We start from the raw sequence: 13477 nt of genomic DNA, 5'->3' as shown, positions 1-13477 counted from the left end.
TGTTGCCCAGCCTTGAATATTCTTGAGGAAATTGCTTAACCTCTCCAAGTTACTGTGCCTTTTCTTGCGAGAACACACAGCAAGTTGCTTGGAAAGTGTTTGGACACCTGTAGCTGAAAGATTCTAGCAACACATGCTGTAAATGTGCATACTGCCTTTCTGTATGGTTTAATTGTCCTTTGCATCAAGGAGGATGCTTTTTGATCATTGGTTTTTCCATTAGGCATTGCTTACTAAGAATAATCCTAGGTACTACATAGGTGTAGGTAATCCTTAGTGCACAGGAATCCTTGGTGTGCTAAGGATGACATCCTTGTCTCACTTGAAGGCCTGTGAATTGCTTTGGCAGAAGTACAACTTCACATTTTAAAAATATTTATTCCACATTGCCCTATTAATGTACCTTAGCATTGCTCCTCAGGGACTTGCTCTAGCGCTGATGAGTAGTAGTTAAATTCCTGTGCTAGTGCAATTCCTTGCATCAGCTGACGTGCTGACAAATGTACTATTTCTAGAGGCATTTGACCTTTAAAAACTGGCCCTGGATCACTTAACTGCTTCACATTCATCCCAAAATTGCTTTGACACTTTAATGGGTATGAGCCTAATGTTCAGATTTCATTGTGATGCCTGTATGGAAGTAGGATGCAAAGTGCATGTTGCCTACAACTAAATAGTGAGATACTATAAGCCTTTCTCTCTATGTTTGCCCATTGTTTTGGTCTGCATTTTTTTGGACCTTGGTGGGTTGTTCCTAAATAGAAGTAGTGCTGCTTTTAGCAGAGTTGTCATCTGGACTGGTTGTTGGACCCAAGCTTGGTCAGGAAGTTTTACCTTTATGAGTTTGTTTTTGTTGGAAAGCCAAGCTGAGTTTTGAAACATTATCAAATCCCTCCCTCTGTCTTTTCCAGCTTATACGAGATCATGAAGGTATTTCTGCTGGAGTTGAAACCAAGTGATAATTTTTTGCTTTTTTATTCTGTTAATTTTTTTGTGCATACTTCAAACTGTGGAAAAAAAACCCAGTGAAAGTTGCGTTTTGATTTTTTTTAATATAAAAGTAACCCAAAATATTTTAATGCTATTGAAGTTCCACTTTCTCCATAAAAAATAAACACATTCCTTTGAAATGTGTGGGGGTTTTGACTACTCTAGGGATAGCTTTGCAGGATTCACATTGCAGAGTGACTGATTTGAACACAGGCTATCCTGAGCAACTGTATTTCAGCTCAGCAGCTCCCCTTGCTTCCCAAAGAGACAAAAAAGTTGGTCGTAAGGGGGATTCTCTTTCTAAATAAGAAGAAAAAAAATCAAACCTCACAACCAAACAACTACCTCCTTTCTCAAGTTCCTAACACAGAAATTAAGGGCACTTTTATACTAAGATCCTGAATGAGAGAGCCAATTTCAAAGGCTTTATTTGTAGATTACTTGACAGCAGATTAAAGACTTCACATCTGGAGATAAAGCTTTAAGAAGTTTAGGGCATATGTTTGACAAGTGCTTTTTGTGTGAATGAACAAAGTAAGTATCTGACTAAAAATGGTGGTAAATCCAGAAAAAAACCCATGAAAACTAGATACACTTTTGTAAAGAGTACATTATCATCTGTTACATTGCTATGTTGGAAACAGTCATCTGGAACATCCTCTAGGTTGTCCAGCCCTCTGCACAGCTAATGTAGTCTTCAGCCCAAGACCATTCTATTCACACATGGGCAGGAGGGTTTTAGAAATGAGCAGTGTATTTGTGTTGATAGAGCTGGAGTAAATATGGCACAGAAGGTTTGTGAACGTTTCCAGGTTCATACCTGTTGTATGAGTTTGTTAATACCTGAGTCCTCTACAGCACACTGTCATCCACTGGTAGTGGCTGTTAAAGGAAGCTGCTCTGATGCAGGTAGTACTTGAGTATTGAGAGGTGACCATCTGCCCAAGACCTAGAGCCCAGGTCTCTGTGTTCAGAGCTCTTTCAGTGTGGCTGCATAGCCTGTAGCAGTGGTATGAATGCTCTCTGCTTGCAAGGAAATATTCTACCAGGTTTGCAGAAAACAAATCCCTGGATGAGGTTTAAGATTAAAATAGATAATTGTATGAATTCCTAGTAAGTGCCTGTGCTCAGGGGAGGAGGAGAGATGTGTGATGTGAGCTAAGTGCCAACGAAAACAGCTGGAATTTCCAACAGCAAATAAGAGCACCTATCTATTCAGGGAGAAGGTATAAGTAAATAGTAATTCCTGGAGATAATTCCATAGATGATTTCTGAATAACAAAATTTATCTGAAGATCATGAGCTGTTCCTGCTCCATTCTGGCAGCAGGTGGGAAGGAATTCAATGAGTTACTACGCTTAAATAGCCAAACAGGCTGGGTTTTTCTTTATTGTGGAAGAATTCAGCAGTAATGCCCATTGTACAATGGGCCCTGTGGTGGTCACTGAATTCTCATTTAAGCGTGTACCACATAGAACCAGGTGGAAGATAAATGTAAAAAGTATCTGGCTCCTGGTGTGCGTTTGTACTTGTTTTACGAAGAAGAAACAAAACTTCCAGTAGATCAGCAGGGGAGTAGCCATAGCTATACACCAGTTGTGTGTAAGGCTTCTTTCCTCGTGGTGAGATACAAGTGTTCAGTTTAATCAGTATCTAGTCACTGTTTCATAGGAAAAGTAAGCTAGAGATAATACAACCTTTTATGTCGTTCTCTCAAAACTTGAAGTATGTTGAAATTTGGTGTGAGTTTTCCTATCTTGTGAGAAATAGATTTCTAAAGACAAATAATAGGAATATATTATGCTGTGTGATTTTTGTCCTTAACCCATAATGTAAGGAACAGTGAAGGGTGATGAGGGTAGTCTGGAGCTTGGCATCCTCAGACCTGAACAGGAAAAATGTTCTGCTGCCCCAAGGCAGGCAGCAAATGACAGGCCCCTAATATTTGGTAAGACCAAGGCTGATCATGCCTTCTCGTGTTCCTGAGCAGACAGTATAGTTGTTAAACTTTGTCTTTGAGGCTTATCTCAGTCATAGCTAGCTAATATCTATCACACCTTTTGGAAGTAAATAATGTGCTTTTCTATTAAATGGTTAAAATGCTTCCTAGGAATGCAGACTGAAGCACCCTCTGGCTTGGCTTCCTAATACTTAGGGGTTGGGGGGATTCTGCCTTGTTCTAGGCTTAAATCTAAACCGGAGGGGGGAAAGAAAGTCCTGTGGTCCTGACATGGACTCCCTGGTGGCAATCAGCAGTTCGTATTCCTTGTACGTGCTGCCTATTAAAGCAGTCTTGAAAGCCAAGAGCAAACAGGCAAAGCAGGACAGCACATCTTCTGTATGCCAGCCCACAGGCCTGGCAAAACCTTGTGTCAGACTTGGCAGAAAGCAACTCTGGCACTGAGCTAGGGCGTTGCAACTCCTGAAGATGAGGTGTGGGAGTAACGATTAAGGTGGGTTAGTTTTGAAAAAGGAGCATCCAGCATTCTACCCTTGAAATGCTTCCCAAACTGGCCTTCAGCTACAGTTTCTGCCACTTGCACTGTATTGCAGAGAGGTGGTTCAGTCTGCAGAGTGCTGCAGAGGTTTCACTGAGGGTCCAAAACTAGGCATAAAAAAGAACATTTCCGTTTCTGTGGCTTTCCTCCTTGGCCTAGAGGATTCAAATACCTGGTAAGTCCAAAGTCATAAAGACAGGTGTCAGTGTCATGTCTTTCCAGTTGTTCTTGAACGTAACTTCTTTTTTAGGTAGAGCAGGTTTTGTGTTTCTTTGGCATTATGGAGAATTTCCCTGAAGGTCAGGGACAGGGCAGGTTGAACGAGTTAGCTGAAGAAAACACAGTTCAAGGAGTGATTTGCCTGATGCATAGAGTGAAAGGCACAGATAACTGTCACATGCCCAATGCATTTTCACTAACTTGTGAATATGTTCTGTCACTTTCGCTAAAAAAAGCTTTTTGGTGGTAAACTCTTTGCTCTTGAATTATTGAAACTATTTCTTAATGAGAAAATATTCCAGCATCCCACTGAAGCATGACCTTTCTGGTTTTACCCTTCTCTATACAAACTGAAAACCTGAATAAACCCAAAACAAATATAATTCTGTATTTTGCCACAAAGTATTTAATTTCAGCAAAACCAAAGCAGTGTGGTCTCAGCATTTGACTAAGAGTTAAAGGACAAATGAATATAAAACTTCTTAATTCTGTTTTTTACTCCATGCCTATGCCTTCAGTTCTTTGCGTGTGTCTTTTTCCCACCTGTATGGAAAGGTAAAATGCATGTTCTAATTAAGAAGCTCTTGAAAATCCAGAGAGAAGTGCTACAGAATCTCTCTCCAAAGGAGAGCTGGTTACCTTACAGCATCCTAGGTGTCGAACAACAGCTTCTTGAGCTTATCTGCACAAATGAAACAAATTAGCCATTAGAAAATGTTTAAAATATTATTCCTGCTAGGTAGAAAGCATGCTGAGACCTCCCTATGGTGACAGAACTGTTTAAAGTGGTAATTTCTGCTTAATATTGGTTTTAATGAGGAAATTGGATTTTTCACCTTTCAAGTGTGTATACTTCTGCTCTTCTTCAGTTTTATTCTCCAATAGACTTGAAATTCCCAGCAGTGTGAAGGGCAAGTTTGCTTAGAAGCAGCTGAGGCTCTAAGCAACACATGTTGAGGTAGCAGGTAGAGGCTGTTATTTTTGAGGTGTACTTCGGTTGGTACACTTAACTGTTTTTTAAGGAGTTAATCTGAGGTTATTGATCTCAAACCTCATTTGGTGACTCAAGTAGGCACCGATGGCCATGAGCTACAGTACTGCTAAAAACCAGACTTAGCATCCCACACTAAAAGGAACATCTGCATGTCTATCACGGGCAGGAGAATTACTGCTGCATTCCTTTATAATTAGTAACAGTAACTAGTTATGATATTAAAACTGTCTTGATGTCTAGCCATTCAATTCTACTCACTGGTGGGCTTAATTTTCAGGAATGGTACATTTCTTCTGGGCTCCTCGTGCAGGTAGAAACAGTTTCCTTCTCCTTCAAAGACAAAAATGGTTTACTTCTAGGTTCTTGGGCAGGGTTTACATTGTGGGGCTGTACAGACACTCCTTGCTTTACAAAACCTTTACCATGGCATAATTAGAAGTATCTATGAATTAGAGAAGCCTCTAATTCTAATTAGAGGTTGGTGTTTGTGGCTGAGCAGTAATGATTTATATTCCCCTTGTTTCTTCTCTTAACACTTGAGTCTGAAATACCTGTGGTACCCTGTGCCAATTTTTGTTTTCTTAAACACATTGCTCTTCAGCCCAAGGCTGTCCTCTCTATTTACAGTTGCTGTACTGCATGTATGCTGCTTCTTGTAACATGTGTACTACCACCATTATATATTAAATTGCATGTTAAGAGTCCATTGCCTGTTCTGGGGCTATCTTTGGTTCAGTGTCCCTTCGAAAAGGCAGCTGTGTGTGTTTGTCTACCTACTTTTATTTTGTACTGTGATATTTTCACTTTTCTTGTTCTGCTTCTGAATCTAAATCGGCCTAGTCTCCTAGAATTTTATACCCCTCTATGAATTTTTGTCTGAGCACTTTGCTCTTCTGTTGCTTGGCTCTACCAGTTCCATCGTTAAAGCTAAGCTTCCCTCAGATGTACAAGTACAATCCTTTATTGTGGAAGATACTTTGGCTTCCAAAGATGAATACATATTTGAATGCCAAAATGTTAACTTTGAATTCTTTGTATTAAACCTTTAAACTTTGACCCTGATTCAGTCCAACTGTGCAGGCTTTGTAGCTGTTAACTTCTGTGTAGATCAACTGTTTTGTTTTCTTATCTTCTGTTTTTCCATGTTGAAATGTGTTGCAACTGTTCTGTTTTATTGAAGTGTATCACATACCTAGGGCAGGTTCTTACCTGAGGGATGCTGAAGTGGAAGGTCTTGTATTAGCAGTCTCTCAAGGCAGTTGCTAGCTGCAGCGTGTTTTGTCTGTGACTGGTTTGCAGTTCTTCCCATCTGACCAGTTCTAAAATCCTCTATGCTAGAAATAGCAGAAGAAAGACTTATTTTCTGCTTACAACATCTGAAAAGAGGGAAGAACATTTACATCTGTGAGGTTTTTAGAAATTCCTCATACACTGTAGGTATAGTTCAAATATGTTGACTAAATATTCCAACACAAATTTAAATGAAGAATAAGAACTTTCTTCCAGACTGTGTTTCCATCTGTCTGCCCCCCTCCACAAGGTAGTAACTGTTGCAGAAAAGTGAATGTATAATATCTTTCTTGCATACATAATTGTTCAAGGAGCGTTAACAGGGCATCCTAAGATTCCTGTTTAGGAGGGGAAGAAAAGGGTAAACAAATCCTGAGAAATCATGTTTCCCCACTGCCCATGTCAGAGCAGCTCCACATTACGAGTCAGCACACACCATTCACACCTAAAAGCCAGTGTTCTGAGGTTCTGTGGTTTTCATCCAATGCCCAGACAGAGTATTGTAACCCTCTGCAAACTTGCACTCAGTAGGCCGGCAGGGGTCCAAATGCTGGGAGCAGCAGTCGCACAAGCACAGAGTGTTAGCTTTCTCTTCTCTTTATTTTCTGCCAGACACAATTCAGCAGCATGCCAGGTGACACACCTTCTGTTAAGTAAGGGGAAAGGAGTGATGAATGCATTCAGAAGGGAAATCACAAGGAGGTGGCATCAGTTCAGCACAGTCTTCCTCTCTTGTTAGTTCTAGCCCTGCCTAGTTCTACTTAGCTGCCCGATTTTGATCAAAGATGACTGAATCCATCCTGTTTGCTCATAGCCACAATGCCTTTTAAAATAAACCCCAAGCCACTCCAGTGATACAAGTGCAACTCGCTGTTAACAGATGAAGCCAAATATGGGGTGCATCCTCACAAAATGCATGCTTAAAGTGCTCCAGGAGGTACTGCAATTTACAGGGTCCCTCAAGTGATTGGATCAATTCAGAAGTCTGTTCAGGTTTTTTTAACTGCCAAAGCCCTGGGCAGCCCAGGAGGGTTGTTGCATGGAGGGGAAGGGTGCCACTGCAGAAGCATCACTGCTTGCTCAGTCAGTTCCCAAGGCTCGGCTGTTTCTGCAGGTGGACAGAAAACACTGGACCGGATGTACTGGGCCGGTCTGTGTGCTCTTCTCACAAAGTCTTGTATCAGACTGTGGGGGCATTTGGGCTGTGTGTTGTTTTGGAGGAGAGGAAGCAGCAGAGGCAAATGCCTTCTGTGCTCAAAGTCTGTCCTGTCATCTGCTCATTGATTTATTTTTTTTTTTTATTTTTTTCAGTGACTTACTAGATCTGTGCTGTCCTTTTTCTTTTATATAACACGTTTATTTTGATGCTCTTTAGATGGCCATAAACTGGTTTAAGGAAAGGCTTAATTTTTTGCAGATGTTTTGCTTGTCCTCTCTATGTGTAAATACATATGCAGGTATGTTTACACATGTATGTATATTTATGTCAACTTCAAAAATCACTTGTTTTTTAACCACTCTGCTACGATGGGAGCAACATCAGGTATGCTTACATATGCTGAAAGGTGGTGAGTTAAAACTGACAACTTGATCCTTGTTTTTTATTAGACAAGTTATTCTGAACATCCTGGGAATTTCACAATACGCACTACTCAGGCTTTGCATGAGCTGCTGCTGTGTTTGCAAAGGCAGGGCAAGTATCTCAAAGGTACCTACCCTCGAAAGCAGGTTAATGTTTGCAAAGAAAGTAGGGATGAAGAATGCTGAAGTTAATGTAAGGATCAACCTGACAGATGGTCTAGGACAAGCTTTCTGCATTTCTTTGGTTTCACAGTGAATCTGGTTGTCTACATGTACCTTCAGGGCATAGGAACGTAGGACTGTAGAAGGCCTGGATAATTAAATCCATTCTTCTATTGCAGGCAACAGCATCAATTAATCATATCTTAAATGTATTAAAACCACATTTCCACTGGCTTCACACTATCCAGCAAAGCTGCTTTATATTCTCTCGAGTAGCCGAGCTGCATTTGTTGCCTGCACTTAAGAGAGAGAGAGAGAGAGAGAGGATTTGTAGCAAGTGATCAAGAAAATCTTCATCATTATTAAAGAATAAAATCACGGCTCACTAGGGAGAAAAACAAAACGCCATAGAAAAGGGAAACAGGTGAGGTGTGCTAGTAACTTGAAAGCCAATACTGAGATCAACATTTCAGACATCCTCTGATTAAGAGTAGAGGCAGCTTTCAAAGGACAGTTGAGGAAAGCACAGGGACTTCATTTGTGTCGTGCTTTAACCCTGACCAGACAGCTTGTCCACTCACTCCTCTGGTCTTTGGATCATGTACTGCAACTTGTATTCAAGCGCTATGAGTGGATTTTAGTGCCTGGCTTTGCATATTCACATTTGAAGATTGTACTTTGTTCACAAACTCATTGCTTTAAGAGCTAACAGTAGGAATGTAACAAACTATTTTTTTGCTTGCATTAGACCTTGAATAGAAAAGGTTAAAAGACCTGGGAGGGGGGAAAAAAAAAGTGTATTTTGTAGTTGTGTGATTTACAACAGTAGCCTGTCTCATCTGTATCATCACTTTATGATGAAAGAGCACTCTGCAATGTTTCTTTCATAACTGTGTCCAGTCCGTTTCTGACCAACAGAAAGGTACCCACAATGTCCTGCTGCAAAGAGCCCTGTAGCTTAACTTCATGTTATCTCAAGAAACACCTTGGGTTTGATACTCCTACCTCTCAGTTTCTCTCAGTGCTGTACGCCTACCTGCTTTATAGTTCTTTATTTGGAAGCTAGTCATCATTTTGGCTGAATACTTATCCACAGATTTATAGTTTTTTATTGTACCTGCCCTTAGTTACCTTATTTCCAACTCTGCCCTCACTTCAGGCTTTTCTGGGTAAATTCCGACATCGGAAAGAAGGGGGTGACAGCTGGACTTGGGGCTGATTCCCCTACACAGACCTTTCCGCGACACGCACAAAACTCGGCGCAGCGGGGAAGTGGGCGGGCGCTGCTGTCTCCGGAAGTGGCCGGTGTCACGTGGTGGCTGCTGGCTTCCGGTGAGCAATGGCCGGCGCGACTGCCCTTTGGGGTGCGGGCGGGCCCGCGCCCTGCTCGTAGCCCCAGCCCGGTGCTCGCGCGCCGGCGTTTCGGTGACGCACGCGCAGCGCCCGGGAGCAGCATGGCGGCGGGCAGGGTCCTGGTCCGGGTCCCGGTGGCGGCAGCAGGTAGCAGTGAGATCCGAGCCAGCGGGGGTCCGGGGCGAGCGGGGAGGCCTTGGGCGGGCGCAGAGCGGCGTCTCCTGCCCTCTGGGCGCCCGGCGCGGGAAGCCTCACAGCGCCCGGTGCTCGGTTCTGGGGGGAGTAAAGACACGGGGGGGAGGGAGGTGTTACCCGGAGGTCCTTGATTCACACTGTACCTGCATGGGTAGGGGAAGGGGCGAAACAATTTCTGGCCATTTCTATCTTATTTTTGCCCATTTCTTACCACTTTTAAGCCTTTTTGGGCTCGTACTAAACCATTTTTGCCCGTTTCTTGCCAGTTTTAAGACCAATTTGGGTGTTTCTAACCCATGTTTTCCCATGTTTTAAGTCTTTTTTTTTGGTATTTCTAAACAATTGGTGGCCCACTCTATCTTATTTTTGCCCGTTTCTTCCTAGTTGTAAGCCATTTTTAGCTATTTCTGAACAGTTTCTTGTAATTTCTAGCCTGTTTTAAGCTTTTTTTAGCTATTTCTAAACAGGTTTGTGCTATTTGTAGCCCTTGTTTTGCCTAATTCTAACTCTTTAAGCAGTTTTGGCCATTTCCAAACCCTTTTTTGTCCAGTTCTTACCAATTTCTTGCCATTTCTAACCCATTTTTGCCCTTTCCTGACTTGGTTTGAACCATTTTTTGGCCATTGTGAACCCATTTTGGTTCCTTTCTAACCCATTTTAAGTCTTTCTTGGTCCTGTTTGGTGTCTTTGCTATCTGTTGAAATATTTAAACTGATGGAATCAGAATGAAGCCCCGTGTTGACTATATATGCGTAGCTCTTGGAAAGGCTCCCCTGAAGTGTGGTTTCAGAGATGGCATTAAAATCTTGCCCACTGTTGCCTTGACTCAGCTATTGATAAGCTCAGTGGTGAAATTCCTTTCCACTCAAGTAAGGAAACAGGACAGTGCTTGGCAGATTTTCCTAATTCAGCTGCTAGCATACAGCTGTATCACAAGCAGGGAACAAAAGGAAACCTTTGAAATGCAAGGAAATAAAATCTGGTGCCTGTACGAGCTTTCCCCTCAGTGCTCTGAACCCACGCAAAGAGCTTGGTCTTATCCTTTCCTTTATTCATTTTTTTTTCCCCTTCCGCACAAGGAGCTTTCAGTGTTACTCTTCAGGATACTGTGCTCTGTAATCTTCTCTGGGAGACTGCATCTCTTTTCCTAAATGATTGGCAGAAGATCTTTCTCAGAAAATCACTGTCTTTGAGCTTCATCTTGAATTTGTGCTGCACTCCTTAAGTTACAAAAGCAAGAAAGGTCTCTCTGCAAATCCTTAATTAATCATAGCAAATTCTCCACCTGTGTGAAATGTGATTCGTGTCTGCTCCTTGACTGCTATCCATAGCTTTTTAGATTTGATTTTTATAAATTACCTGTGCCACCACTAGTGTGTATATGGATGTGCAATGGATTGTAATTACCAAGCAACTCAGCGATGTCCAAATGAAAACAGTGCATAGGGAAAGAGTTAGTCACAAATACTGTTATTTAACACAGTGACTTTTAAAGACAAGATTTCCTCTTAAAATAGGAAGCTCTATTTTCTTCTTAATGCAGATCGTTGTCAGAGTCTTTGTACAGGAGAGAATGAATGGTTCCGTCTGTCATAAGCAATAATTGTAATAGGTATATTAGAAACCAAAGAGCAATTTATATAGAAATAAATAAATGTGCTTGACGTCATGTTCAGTGACCAAATGAAATATCTATTTTGCTAGAATTCATGGATAACATCACTTGAGTGATGCAGGGAATGGACTCTACTTAAATACCTTCTGCTCAGTACTTGCATATGTAACCAATGAAGGCAAGCATTGCAAAAGTGAAAAAGCTGCATTTGAAAAATGTCAGGTGAGTTGCAGTTAGTGCAGATTACCCTTGGCGTGTTGAAATGGAATGAATAAATAGTACAACAATCAATAAAATTGTATGTATGAATCAATGAAAATAAAAGCATTGGTTTGAGCTTAGGTAACACTTTGTCCCAGGACATATTTCAAACCAGGATTTCCATACAAATGGAAACACTTCTTTTTGTGATCAAGTAAGTATTTAAGCAAGTTACTTCAACCAGAAGAATTGTTGGGGTACCTTGATTTACTCAGGTAAATCAGAACTGAGAAGAAAGTCTGATGGTTTCCTTTGAGTCCTGTGATGGCTAGATAAGTGTATGGATCTACTAGTTGGCAGGTAGCCCTATCTTTCTGTCAAAAAATGCTTTCAGTTGCCCTAGGGGCACAGAGCTGTCTCCAGTTCTTGTGTGCTCAGCTCATCCACTGCCATGGCGCTGGGGACCTTTTGGGTGAAAACCATCCCAGCTTTCTGTATCCCACAACTGCAAGCAGTCAGCTTGGATGCTGGCTGGTGGTGGGAGCCATTTCTAGGCCAGTCGTCCAAACAGACTAACAGAGCCTTTTCCTGAGTCTGGGATCCGACTTTGGACTCTGATTTTACACCCTCTCCCACGCCTTCTTTTGGCATTGGAAGACCTGGCTGCTTGCTTTGTAACAGGATGTTCCGCTATTGCATAGTTAACATTTTCTAAATGACTCCATAGAATCATAGAATAGTCAGGGTTGGAAAGGACCTTAAGATCATCAAGTTCCAACCCCCCTGGCATGGGCAAGGACACCTCGCTCCACTAGTGTTCTTTATCAATCATGCCTCTTTGAATGAAATGTAATGCCTCAGGCCCAGCTAAATTATTTACTTGTAGCTTGCTGAAGTGTTCTTTGTTCAGTTTAAAATTCCAGTCTACCTGCAACTTTGTCAAACAGATGTGTATTTCTTGATGCTGAAAAGGAGGGAGAGATGTGAAGTCAAATGGGCTTATATTTTTGGTAGGAAGAAAAATGCATATTAAACAGCTTAGATGATTAAATAGTAATATGCTTTAGTGGAATGGTTTTTGGTATTGGTGAACATAAATGGGATGACATGGTAGCAAGTTGTTGGTGTGTATAAAATGAACCATTTCAGTATACCAATGAACCAAATTCAGTGTACCATGCCTGGAGTCTTTGCAGCTAGCCTTAGAGGAGATGTTCAGATCTATTATGGAGAATAGATTACTCTAGCTTTCCTGCTTGTCAGCACCTTAGCATGCACTGCTGCTAATTCTTTTTCTGCTTCTTTTTGCTGTAGTTATGCTGAGTTCAGCTCTAGACAAATGGAGGACAGTGGTTCTTTGACCTTCCAGTCCAGCGCTTCCCCACCAGCATCTCTGCTTGAAGAGAAAGGGAAAGTGCATGTTTCTTCCTCTCCCATTCCTTGTAGCATACCACCTGCATTTCAGCAAAGACCCTGGCATTATGCAGGATGCTCTGCACCATGCCACCTGAAAAGGGAGGGAAATAACAAATGCTAATAAAGCATTGATAATGGTTTCAGGAGGCAATGCTGTATTTAGCTTGAATGAGTTCGCATTTCTTGTGAATGCTTTTATGCCCTTATGAAAACAGACGTTTTCAGGATTGGGTGTCTGAAGCTAATCTGTTGAATTCATATAGGAACTCTTAAATAAAGGTCTCAGGTTGCTAAATCATGTAGCTTCCTTGCGATGCTGAAATACTTTTAGCATCGATCACTGTATGAATATCTGTAAGCCTTTAATTTTTTAGTAATGGCTTATACGTAAACGAGCACTTTTTATAAAGCAATTCAAGATCTTATGGTAAAAAGCACTCCATAAAAAGTGTTATTTACTCTTGGACTTCGTGATATAGACAGAATGCGTGTTCCAGAAATGCTGTTGTTTTAATTTTTAATAATGGGTAAGGTATGGTCTACGATGAGGTGTCCCTGCTTATGGCAGGAGGGTTGGAACTAGACGGTCTTAAGGTCCTTTCCAATCCTAAATATTCTATGATTCTAAGAGCATTTCTTCCTAAGACACAGGTTGAATTACATAACAATTCATTTTGCAAAGAACTTTCCTTCTGTGCATAATGCTTTCTCTGAATTTCAACAGGGGAAAGCACTCATGATAGTATAAGCAAGGTAGTGTTGCCAAGCGAAGGACGTAAGATCAAGTTTCTGCTGATCAAGTTACAAGCGTTCCCTAATGTACTAGAATGAAACTTCCTCTGTTGTATATGGATAATCCAGAAATCACATTGATCAATGCATAAGTTTTTAGACTAGCATGATTATTAAGTTTACTAAACCAATATTGAACAGCTTAACCAAAGTTCACAATTAATCTGTATG

The sequence above is a fragment of the Neopsephotus bourkii genome, unplaced genomic scaffold, assembly GCF_033783945.1.
Source record: "Neopsephotus bourkii isolate Nb327-2 ecotype Australia unplaced genomic scaffold, CSIRO-AGI_Nbou_v1 NB_795, whole genome shotgun sequence".
Classification (NCBI taxonomy): domain Eukaryota; kingdom Metazoa; phylum Chordata; class Aves; order Psittaciformes; family Psittacidae; genus Neopsephotus; species Neopsephotus bourkii.
This window is presented reverse-complemented; position numbering follows the sequence as displayed.